Genomic DNA, 13,657 nt, shown 5'->3' with positions numbered 1-13,657 from the left:
AAATCTTTTCTGAACCCTATCAAGTTTCACAACATTCCATTCCAATAGGAAAGAGACCAGAATTGCACGCAATATTCTAAAAGTGGCCTAACCAATGTCCTGTACAGCCGCAACATGACCTCCTAACTCCTGTACTCAATATTCTGACCAATAAAAGGAAAGCATACCAAATGCCTTCTTCACTATCCTATCTACCTGCGACTTCACTTTCGAGGAGCTATGAACCTGCACTCCAAGGTCTCTTTGTTCAGTAACACTCCCCAGGTCCTTACCATTAAGTGTATAAGTCCTGCTAAGATTTGTTTTCCCAAAATGCAGCAACTCGCATTTATCTGAATTAAACTCCATCTGCCACTTCTCAGCCCATTGACCCATCTGGTCCAGATCCTGTTGTAATCTGAGGTAACCCTCTTCGCTGTCCAGTACACCTCCAACTTTGGTGTCATCTGCAAACTTACTAAGTATACCTCCTATTTTCACATCCAAATCATTTATATAAATGACAAAAAGTAGTGGGCCCAGCACTAATCTTTGTGGGAATCCACTGGTCACAAGCCTCCAATCTGAAAAACAGTCCTCCACCACCACCCTCCGTCTTCTATCTTTGAGCCCGTTCTGTGTCCAAGTGGCTAGTTCTCCCTGTATTTCATGAGATCTAACCTTGCTAACCAGTCTCCCATGGGGAACCTAGTCAAACGCCTTACTGAATTCCATATAGATCACGTCCACAGCTCTGCCCTCATCAATCCTCTTTGTGAGACATAATTTCCCATGCACAAAGCCACGTTGACTATCCCTAATCAGTCCTTGCTTTTCCAAATACGTGTAAATCTTGTCCTCCAGGAATCCCTCCAACAACTTTCCCACCACCGATGTCAGGCTAACCAGTCTGACATTCCCTGGTTTGACCTTACCACCTTGAATTGGCATGGAGGGTGTTAGGACAAAAGGCTGGGGATATGGGGTCATAGTTTGGCATGAGTTCCCATAGGCAGGTAAAGGGGCATTAAATGACTATAGGGGATGTGTGGTGGCTCATGTGTTGGTCTGAGTCAGTATTAAGTTGTGACAGTAGCTATGAAGGGCCATGCATGGTGTATTAATGGGCATGGATTATTGTTGAGGGTATAGGAGGCCCAAGGGGTGTATAAAATTGCATAGATTGGCAAGAAGCATACAAGAGGGTTGATGGAGTGTATGAGTTGACATGATGGGACATGAGTCAAGCTTAGAATGGTGCTGGAAAAGCTCAGCAGGTCAGGCAGCATCAGAGGAGCAGGACATTCGACATTTCAGGCAAAAGCCCTTCATCAGGTTTTTGCCCAAAACATCGATTTTCCTGCTCCTCGGCTGCTACCTGACCTGTTGTGCTTTTCCAGCACCTCTAATCTTGATTGTGATCTCCAGCATCTGCAATATCCACTTCTGCCATAATGGGACATGGGCAATGTGTGGGACCAAAGATTGTTTCTCTTTTTTACTCATTTTCCAACAACTAGGAAGAAATACCAGAATAAAGAGCCTTATAAGCAGCTTGCCTGGGCACCCAGCAATCCTTTATGGCTGTCCTCAAACCCTTTCCAAGAACAGCAGATCCAAGACCGGTTCGTACTACACTACCCTGTATATAGTAGCCTTACCTCAAAAAATACTCCATGAAACTGTAATTAGATAAAGATCAATGACAAGCCAATGAATATTTTTGGAGAAGGTTGTGAGGAATTCAAATGCTGAATAAAGACACTATTCTTGTAAAAATTCCCATTTAAGTAAACATTTGAGCTCAGCATTCGGTGGTTTTTCAAGTCCAAACCCCTAAGTTAAGATGACAGTAACCAACACCAACAACAGAACACTTCAACAGATGCACACAGAAGGCAAAACTAAAATTCTAAAGCTGACTTTCATTGGGAATAGAACCAAATGTTTTCACCAGTGCTATAACCTGTCTCTGTGAGCATTGATTCCCCAGTGTTAGATTTGCTGGATCTGTCTTGCAACTGACCTTACTGTTAAACTCTTTCGTAATGTTGTACCATATTCTTTCTCAGCTAGAGTAAAATACACTGAATAATAAATGGTGGTAGCACACCAGTACTTCGCGATGTGGCAGAAAGCTAATTTTTTTGGGGGTTAATTAATTTGGTTAATAGGGTAGCACATAGTGGGAGGGGTACGAGCTGGCAGACCATGTTAAAAACAGTTCTGTTACTTCATTTCTGTTATAATTCAGTCCAGCCAGAAGTTTTTGAAAGGCTGTTCTTTCTAAGGGTGTTATGGTCCACAGGTTAAATGAGTTTTGGCAGCTTCAGTCTAATTCACATTAGACAGGCATTCTGAACACTACAGTGACCCAGATTTCAGAAATAATTGGTTTTAAATTAGCAAGTTTTGACCACATGGATAAAAATGTGAGGGTAATGGAAATACCACACCACTCCTTTAGAATGTGTGGTGTCAGCTCAGTCTACATTCTGCAATATAATTGACCCATGCAGTTCTATCTATTACTTTGATTAGTGAATTCATCAAGAAACAAAATAAGAGGAAATTAGTGTTTTATCATTCCTGTTTAGTTTGAATACTCTTTGATGGTGTCATGAGTAGAGTATAATGAGCCAGTGTTCTACTTCCACAAATGAAACACACAGAGCATCATTTGTTCCTTAACTGAGAAATGATGAAACCCATCATCAGTGTAATTAGAAAATTGCAGTATGAGTTTCTGGTTGGCTTCAAAGCTGTGAACATCGCAATAGGCCCAGTGCTTTCTTAGGTGCATTTAATATTGCTCTGGAGCTCTTTCACCACTGAACTGATGCAAAATTGGCAATGTAAATTCAGAGTCAGGACTCAATTAACCAAAGTTAAACACAATCAGACTCCCTAATGACCATAGACTCATACCACAGAGTGAAAGCCTAGACTGGCATCAAACTGAACTTGCAATGTGCCCAAGCATTTTTTTTATTTCTCATCATTTTGGGTAAGCCTTTCAATCTGTAGATTTACTGAGTAGACAGCAGATAATCTACCTCTCCCCTAAACTTTCACTCTAACCTGCACAACCAAGTATCATTGCCAAACTCCATCTAAAACAACACAGCAAGGCAAGAGTTAAACAGTGTAAGCAAGACATGGGACATGATCTCAGACAGTGATGTATAAATAGACTCTTAGATCTCTGGTTTCCACTTAATTACAGGACCAATATCCTAAATCACTGGAACACATTTCAACATCTTAAAGACAAATATTAGGTTCCAAAATTATGTATCACATGTTAATGGAACTCCTCTATCTTAATGTGTTATCAATCCATTTCAACATATCACTCACACTAAAATAACAGAGAAGGATAAACTTGATGAGAGTTCATAGCTAACATCTCACGTCATAATTTCAAATCATTAATTTGTCTCTGAATTATCCCAAAGCAGGTACTTCGCTTTTTAACTGATGTATCAGATATGTGATCAGGGACTTCGCTAGTCATGCGTTAATGGACTCCATAAAGATGTAGATCAGGGAGATTTTACATTTCTCTTAATCAGGTATGTGCAGTAGATTTAGATTCTGCTCTAATGATAAATATGACTAAGGAGAGAAAATTGCCCTCCTGAAATACGGGCCACATTGCAATGTATGCTCCCATTTCCAGTCATCTTAGCTCCCAGGTGGTGTCAAGTTAGATGTAAAACATTTTTAAGTCTGAAACCCAATGCATATCCAATTCATCAACTTGCTGTGGCAAAGAGTGAACAGCACACTTGCTCACCAGAGATGGATAATCCGTATAAAGATTACAATGAGACTGGAAACTTGCATTTAACCTGTGTTTTAAAGTTCCATTTCCCAGGTCTTGGAAAACTTAACAGCTCAATGAAGGTGTGAATAGTGGTGCAGGAAAGGTAAGTGCATTTGCAGCGCAGATTGTGAGCAAGGAGGAGAAGGAGTACTTCTCCCCAATTTTCCTCTTTCTTCTTTCTCGATTGTAGCCCCGCCCCACTCTTTCGATGGGGCAAGGTATATTGATGCAAAGACTTACCTGCCCCACCGTTCTCCCCTCTCAAGCTGGGGATTGGACCTCTGCAGGGATGACAAAATCAGACAATCAACAGACTGCTCCCCAGTCTCCTGCTAATTACCACGAATATGGCAACAGTTTCCTTTCCTGATCCTGCAGCTCTGGTCCCCTCTGTCGTGCTTTAGCCTGACTGTGAGCCTGTCAATGAGACTTACTTATGAGTGGAATCCTGTCAAAATGAAAAGCTGTGTGCAATGGAGTTAAAACTTGATTGTTTGTATTTCCCCGTGCTATCTAAAACTCTTCACCCTGGTTCTTAAAACTCACCCATACCAATATATCAATACTCAGGATATTGTGGCAGTGAATTTTTGTAGATACTCTTAAAACATAAGTGTTTCAATAAAAAGGCTTGTATAAGTCTATCATTTTATTGTTGATGCAGATTAGCAAGACATTTAGCATAATTAAATAATTAGCAAGTTAAAGAAATGCTTTCCTCATGTTTCCATTTGGCTAACCACAGATATGAACTAATCAAGATTCTTTAAACTTGTACAATTGTGTTTTAAATAAACCTGCTGAAGTAACTATGGCTAACAGGAAAAGCTAGAGGAATTTATAAGCCTATAAGGATATTGTTTCAGGAAGGGCACAAGAGAAATCTTCTCCTTGTGAGTGTATATTCAGAAAAACATTCCCTACCTCACCAATGCAACGTTTCCCACACTTACCATCTCTGTGGCATGAGTTAGACTGACAAGTTAATGCCAAACTTACCAGTCGCAGATACGTTTCCCTAAATGATTATAAAATGGACTTTTCTTGTATCAGCCATGATTTAATTTCAACCCAGAGAAAAAAGAATTATTTAGTGACCTTGACAAGAATCAATCTTGAGTTATATTTGGCTCAGATATTCTGATGGCAAGATGGTTGTTAGGGAAATGTGGAGCAGTGTTTTCCAATTTGTGTGCTTGCTGTGAGAACTGTTCAAATGTACCATGAAATTTTATACAAAAGCAAAGAAAACCAAGGTTTCATCTTTAAAACATTACATCAAAATTAAACTACACTTGTAAAAATTAATTGTCAAATTAAAAGGGAGGCATCGGTCTTTCAATTCCAAACTGCACGAACATTCTATATGCAGGGGGTCAGAGGTCAAAATCGAGAGCTCAGGGTAATTAAAATTAGTGACCAATCAAAACCGTTTGTGCTTTTTTTTTTGAAACAAGACGAAGCAAGTTAATGCCCAAAGGAAGTGTACATCCATGGAGCAAGATTTGCGGGGGATCCCCCTCGTCAATTACTCCTTGCATCAAAAAGCTCAGTGCACACCAGCAGACCCCAAGTTTCCGCGAAACCAGTACAATTGCAATTTACTCTGCTTTTATGTTCTGATCTGATCCATCGTTTTGAAATGTAAAATAGAGGCTGGATGCATTTGATTCTCCTTCAGCTTGTGTGCATTATTTTGCAAACCTCTCCAGTAAGACCATAACCATAGTAAGTGCAAGTATATGTGACATTTCTGAGCAATCAATTCAGGTGACTATCGTGGGTGCCGTCGAATCGTTTGTCTCATTGAAGTATGTCACATCACTGAAAAGATTGGAAACCACTGATCATAGAGTCATAGAGTTGTCGAGCACGGAAACAGATCCTTCGGTCCAAATTGTCTGCGCCCACCAGATACCCTAAATTATTCTAGTCCCATTTGCCCCTTATTACTCTAAACCCTTCCGGGACTTGCACCTATCCAGATGCCTGATCCTTGCACCATATCACTGGTCACAATGTTGTATTTTTACAGCCTCCACCATCTCCTTTGTCAGCTCGTTATATACACACATCACCCTCTACAGGAAAAAATTACCCCTCAGGTCCCTTTTAAATCTTTCCCCTCCCACAATAAACCCATGCCCTCTAGTTTTGGACTCCTCTATCCTAAGAAAAAGACCTTGGCTATTCACCTTATCCATGCCCCTTATGATTTTACAAAACACTATAAGATCACCCCAGAGCCTCCAACACTCCAGGCAATAATGCCCCAGCTTATTCAGCCTCTCCCTGTTGCTCAAACCCTCCAAAATAAGGTCCATGTAAATCTTTTCTGAATGCTTTCAAATTTAATAACATCTTCCCTGTAGCGGGGAGACCCACAGTAATCTGAAAGTGGCCTAACAAATGTCATGTATAGCCACAACATGACATTCCAACTCCTTTACTCCATGTTCTGACCAATGAAGGCAAGTGTGTCAAGTGCCTTCTTCACCACCCTGTCTACTTGCGACTCCACTTTCAAAGAACTATATACCTGCACTTGAGGTACCTTTGTTCGGCAACACTCCCCAGGGCCCTATTATTAACCGCGTAAGTCCTGCCTTGTTTTGTCTTATTAAAATGCAACACCTAACAATTACATAAACGCCTCCACCAATTGGTTCATCTGATCCAGGTCCCTTTGTACTCTGAGATAATCTTCTTCACTGTCCACTACACCACCTATTTTGGAGTTATCTGCAAACTTACTAACTATATCTTCTATATTCTCATTCAAATTAATTTTAAGAATGATAAGAAGCAGTGGACCCGACTCCAATCCTGACAACACGCCGCTGGTCACAAGCCTCCAGTCCGAAAAGCAACCGTCTATCTCAACACTCTGTCTCCTACCTTCAAGCCAATTTTTGTATCCAGTTGGCTAGCTCCACCTGGATTCCATAACCTTGCTAACCAGTCTACCATTCGGAACCTTGTTGAATGCTTTGCTGAAGTCTTAACACAATGTCTACCACTCTGCCTTCATCAATCTTCTTTGTCCCCTCTTCAAAAACTCAATCAAGTTCAGGAAACACAATTTCCCACACACAAAGCTATGTTGACTATCCTTAATCAATTCTTGCCTTTCCAAATGCATGTAAATCCTATCCTTCAGAAACCCCTCTAACAACTTACCCACCACTGAGCACCAGTCTATAGTTCTCTGGCTTTCCTTTGCACCTTTCTTAAATAATGGCACCACATTAGCCACGCCCTGGCATCTCACTTCTACTGGTGTAGACAATAGCTGCACATCAGAACTGTGCATTAATCCCAATGCTGCTGACTCTGTGGGAATTGCACGAGACATTACATTTTCTGATGGGCAACCTTCACGCCTCTGGCACCCTTTGAAAAGTCCTGTAAAGTCAGAAAACATGGAAGATTTCAACTCATTTAAGCTTACTTGCTACTCAGGAAACACTGGAAGATTACAACATACTGTAATCTTCTGGGTAATTCTTCAAATGAGCCCTCAACTTAGCATTGACTCCCACCCAACCATATCTGCCCCTATATCCTGACAACATCCATCTGCCAGATCCTGACAGCTGACAGACTCCTAGATGTAGGCAAACCTGAGGACTGCTGATGCTGGAGATTAGAGTCAAGAGTGTGGTGCTGGAAAAGCACAGCAGGTCAGGTAGCATCCAAGGAGCAGGAAATTCGCCATTTTGGGCAAAAGCCCTTCACCAGGAACTCAGACCCCTAGATCTGTGATCTCCCACCTTTGACCCAGCCTCACCCACTAGAGATGACACAAGTCCACCACCAGCCCAATGAAGCTCCAACCCAACTTTACCCAATGCTGATCTCAGCACACCTGACCTCTTTCCTTAACCTAATCCCCTCACATGACACTACACACCTGACCTCCCAACCTTCCTCAGGCAGTCATCCACTTGCCTGGCATCCTACTTATGTCACCCACCTGGCATCCTACCTCTCTTCACCCAGCACCTGACCCCTTTGTTTACCTAGCATGCTTTTCCTTTCACAGTAGCTGCTGGAAGTTTAAACTGCAGAATATTTTACAAAGTGCTATAAAAGTGATAATAGACTTCATGAAGGTCTTCTCGATTACTGTTTTGTGGATTCCTGGTTAGGTTGTAGTAGGAGGTCCTTGAACAGGAATCTCCAATGCAGAAGTCACCTAAAGGTAAGTGTAATCAGGGTCAGTAACCCTATTTTCCTGATTGAAATGTTTAAACACTTGATTCTGGAGATGTGGTCTTAAATATTCAGTAGTAGGACATGGTTCACTTAAATAAAAATGTATACTTTGTTATAGTAATGGAAATCATGGACTATCAATATTCAACTTCAATCATTTGATTTATATACTAGAGACATTTCGTATGCTAAAATTGATTTTAGAAGAGATAATTATTGACCTAAGATGACTGCCATAATCACCTAACCAGCTTTAACAATTTTCATGAACCCATCGGTTAACAAGGATCAGTCTGAGTCAAAATTAACATTGTTGTAAAAGCTACTGAGATTCAAACCATTCTGAATGTTACACACTGAGATGAAAGACATCTGCAGATCACATAACTTGAAAAAAGACAATGGAATTAGACTCCTGGAAATAGTCTGAACTATATTTTTAAGCAGCAGAGGAGAAAGAAGGAGAAATGGATTTGTAAGAATGTACTGGATGACATTCTCTTCTTCTCTCTATCTTTGAACCACAAGGTCAGTTTCCAGTGAAAAAGCAACTTTGAACAGCAATTGTTCACTGAGAACGCAAGATCTACAAAGGTCGCTGCTGCACAAAACAAGTTTAAAATTAAGGTTCCATTCCTGATGAAGGGATTTTGCCCAAAACGTCAATTTTCCTGCTCCTCGGATGCTGCCTGGCCTGCTGTGCTTTTCCAGCATCACTCTGATCTAAACTCTGGTTTCCAGCATCTGCATTCCTCACTTTTTGCCAAGTTTAAAATTAAGCTCAGGTCTCAGGTTTAAAATTGAACAACTCAGGGTCTTTAAGAACTTGAAACCACAAGTGCTTTCACCATCCTGGTCTGCAAACATACCAATACCACCAGCGCCTTTATTTAAAATGATTTTCGTATGAGTTCTGTATTTATTTGACGTCATGATTTCATTATTTTCTTCGGATAGTAGATAATACTCTTCTTTCTTTTACTTGGGAAACCATTGTAATTTGGCTGCTTCATTTTGATCCAATTATTTACATTCAAAGAACAGGGCTTAAGCATTGCAGCAAAAGGACAGATTTTGTCAAAGCTATTTATCTTGCACTAATCAGATTAATTCACAAGAATACCAGTTTCTGGAGGAAAACATCAATATACTGTATGAGAGGAAAGTACTGATTGCTTGGCAACTAAACTCTGATTGGTAGCAGTTTTGCCATGGAGGATTACAAACAATGATTTATTAACTTGTTAAAAAACTGACTAGTGTACATGAATGAGATTATTAAATTGTTTAGAATTTTACAATGGTTTTCAATGATTTGAAATTGGGCTACTTATTGGAGGGTGCTGGATTAGACACTCTCATTAAAAATGTTTAGTTTTTTTTAACGAGAAACCCATTTTCAGCCATATGTGCTAATCTATCCCTCTTAAGTATATCAAGGAATATTCCTGAAATCAAATTTTAGCTGAACAATTGAAAATGCCCAATTGTACCAGTTCAAGGCAGATTTTATTCTTAGTAGTGTAGAAATATGTGACAAAATATTTGAGACAAAACCTGAACAAAAATTTGCTTCTGAAAATTAGCACAACTTTGAACAAAGTTGTGTCTTGATTACCAAATTCACCCAGAGCAGAAATTCTTACTCCAGATCTTAACAATATTGATAAACATACTTCTTTACATATCAGTTATTGTTACTGAGACTGCCAACATAGTTAATCAATGGCAAAGCATAGCTGTTTCGAGCTGTGGATTAATTCCTACTAGGATGGAGTTTAGAACAGTCCTACTTAATATGACTCAGAGCACATACACAATCTTCAACTAAAGACACTCCCAGTGCTGAATGCAAAGGAAGGGCCCAGAGGTGACCATACAGTGATCTAACCTACTAGGCCACCCAGTCCCTTGTGTCTGCTAGCTCTTACTAAGATCTCTGAACCTTTTCCTCACAAACAACAATTACCTTTAGATAAACCTTCTGCATGATACACCCAGGTCATTAGTACATCCAGTGAAATAAAGCTGTAATTTACGATTCTTGAATCATTAGGTGTGGATCTTTTGTTCAGGAAGTGCGTTCATTTCATTTGCCAATATTAAAAAAAAGACTTTATACAACTACTAAAAAAAGGGAGCATTTATCAGCTATCTCAATTTATCTCTTGAGATTAGTTACATTGTGTATATATCTAACACATACAACATGGGAGAGAACACTTCCACCCTGGGATTTTTTAATAGCAAGATTCAGATATTGATGGCTATATCATTATATTGACTCAATCAACTAATGTTTCGTTCAATAGTAAATTCAAGAAAGCAACGTGTCCAGAGGTGAAATCTTACTAAACTGTAGTATTGCCACAAGGTCAAAGGCTGTATCCAAGGGAATACCCTCTCTCTGTTTGGGAGTAATAAAAGCATAATATATTGAGGATTGTGTTATGAAAAATATGTTTTACATGTGTTGCCTATTAGTTAGGAAGCTATAAACAATGTTCTTGATTTTTTTTTCTTAGCCTGTTGTCACACAGATTGCATGCTATATTCAATTATATTTGCATAGTAGCTTCAATTGAGTTAACATTTCTTCTTCAGGTGAGTTTTCTTCTTTGGATACACTGAACTCGAAACATTAACACTGTTTCTCTTTCCACAGATGTTGACACTCCTGTTGAGTCTCTACTGCATTTTCTGTGTTTGTTTCGGATTTCCAGCATCCATAGTGTTTTGCCTTTGTTCAGAAAGCAGTCGTAGCCACTCACATTCCACGGTGAGATCTGAATTGAGGATTTTATTCAGGTTGCGGATCACATTCCCTGCTGTTTGGACACTGCTGAATGGGTGCAAATATCTTTGGCATGGGGAATACTCAGCTAGGACCCCACTTTATTCTCCAAATTGGAACTATTGATCACCAGAAGACCAACTTCAGGCACAGTTGGATCTCATGCCTTGCTTATATAAAATATATATTTCATTGGGCTTCTTTCTAAAGACTGCCTCAAAAATGTTGCAACAGATCAGCTTTCTTTTTTCCTTGTATATAAGTCTGCAGCACAAATTTTCAAGCCCCTGTGGTGGAACTGAATTTATATTCTCTTCATTACAAGTCCAGTAAAATAAGCACTTTGCTGCTTTATTGAGGAGAGTGGAAGCAGGACTGGAGCCTTTGGCAACATTTTCTGCTTTCTGACTAATTGTAATAACTTTTCCTTGCATGTATTTTCTGCAGTGTCACCAATCATCTCCTAAAGTGATGCAAAGGTAGTTTTGCATTTATATAGTGCCTCTCAAAGAACTCAAGCTGTCCCAAAGCAATTCCATCCACTTCAGTCTTTGGTTCAAGTGCATTCTAATGTAAGGAAAAGAGCAACCCATTTTAAAGCAGTGAACTCCAACAAATGGCTTTGTGCTGTCAGTGAGATCAACTGTTCGTGGAGTCATAAATATTGATCAAGATACAATGGAGATCTCACTGCTCTTCTTCAAAATAGTGTCGTGCGATCTTTAACAACTGCTTGGAACTGGCAGGCTGGCTCTCGGTTTAACATCTCACCCAAAAGACGACACTGTCCAACAGTGCAACACTCCCTCGATACTGCACTGGAGTGTCAGCCTAGATTTTGGGCCATGTTTAACTTTCCTCAGCTGGCAGCTTTTCAGACAGGGCACATTGTAATAATCTGCAGATTTCCTTCCCACTCACCCCTTACCTGGCCACCTAAGGGATGGCTTCTACCTGGCTGCAATTTCCTGGCTATCAGAAGGATGGCAGGGATGGAGCCCAAGGGAAAAGTTGAGGACTTGGGCATGAATAGTGGAAATACAGGGAATTGCCTTCCTCATAGGCCTCATTCATAGGCCGCATCTCAGAAAGAGGGGAACCCCTCCCCAGGCTCCTCTACTACCATCACACTCTGGTGAAACCCACCCAACACAGCCCCAATGCTTCTTCTTCCACCCTCCCCTCCTAGACCTCCTACTCTGGTCATAACCAAAGAGTCCCAGAACTCAACATCGAAAATGGATCTGGTTCTTTTTGATGGGTCTGATTTGGTCCCAGCAGTGGCCCCTGGCACAATGGATTTGATTGGTCAATCAGATTGTCCAGAATGGTATCTGAGACAAGAGCTCCTCCTCAGAGGTGGGGGGTTTAACGTTCCATCACCAGTCAATGAATGCTCCACTGACTTTCTCAACTGGGACAAGAAACGCAGTCACTTGAAAAATGCTACATGTTGCATTCAGACCTCTGGAGTGAAGATTTAACCCAAGATCTTCTGTCTCTGACACGGGAATGCTATGAAGTAATTCAATATGGTCGGCATGTACAAAATTATTAAAAATACCTCCAAAAGCATTATGAAAACATCGAAACTATCAGCAAGAGTAGTTAATTTGAATGTAATCATGACTGATCCTTTGTTTCAATGCTACATTCCCAAGTTCCCTCCATCACTTCTGATGCCTTTAATATCTAAAGGTTTATCAAATCTCTTTCTTGATTATATTCAGTGACTTCGCCTCCACAGCCTTCTCTGTTGGAGAATTCCACAGGTTCACTACCCTTGGAGTGAAAAAAAAGTTTTCTTATCCTGAGTCTACCCCCTATCCTGAGACTCTCAAGTGGTTCTACGTTCCTCAAAATCATTCGCTTTGCATCTCATGTCTCCAGCCCTGTTATAAACTCTCAAATACTAAACATATGATATATCTAGTTAACACTGCTTGACTCCGACTCTTGAAAAGCTTTTGTTCTCTATTATAAATCTCTGTGGTACAGTCAGCCATGCTGGACTGGGTGATGAGAGGAATTGTAAGATTGGTACTACAGTGATTACATTATTGATTGCCACAGAGTGAAAGAATTTGCAATGGGTGCAGTCAATGAATTGCAGCATCCCAATCTGAATCATGTCAAAGGCCACAGCATCAATTGTTTAGGGAAGAGGCTGCTACAGTGAGGGTGTCAAGAGGTGTTTCTATGGAAATACTACCAATGTGTCAAAAGGTTCTCTTATAGGTTAAAGAATTGGAATTGGCATATCAACAGCTGCTTGTCCTGGTTTTGCACATCAGTACTTGTGTTTGATAAATGGACCCATTTAACAAGCCACAGATTAAATCCAGGCTGAGCAATGTCTGTTTAAATTAAAGCATGTCCCAACATGGGCTGTTTGGACCATCTGTCCGGGCTGAAGTTGTATGTTATTGTTTTGTGAAGAAACATTTCGTGCTTGACATCAAAGCAGGGTGACCTCTGAACTTGCAAATGCTGTGGTAACTGTGAAAAAGAGGTCATTACAGCTGTATGTGGGAAACCAGGCAATAAAACCTCTGTACTGAAACATATGGTCTGTCCATACTGTATCATGAATGTCTGTAACTTATCTGTAACAAGTAAGGATAAAAGGTCATGCAATTTATCAAAGTGTTTTTTTTTAATCAGACATCTATTAGAATATGGAACCAAACAGGGAGAACTAATATACTAATGATATGCTGATACCTTAAAAGCAAAAGGAACTTTTTCTTTGTTAGACATTTAACATACATGTTATAAACAAGATGTGAAAATCAAACTAGCAACCAATATAAAACAAAGAAACGAACAACTGGCAA

This window comes from Chiloscyllium punctatum, chromosome 42 (genome assembly GCF_047496795.1).
Source record: "Chiloscyllium punctatum isolate Juve2018m chromosome 42, sChiPun1.3, whole genome shotgun sequence".
NCBI classification, from domain to species: Eukaryota; Metazoa; Chordata; class Chondrichthyes; order Orectolobiformes; family Hemiscylliidae; genus Chiloscyllium; species Chiloscyllium punctatum.
This window is presented reverse-complemented; position numbering follows the sequence as displayed.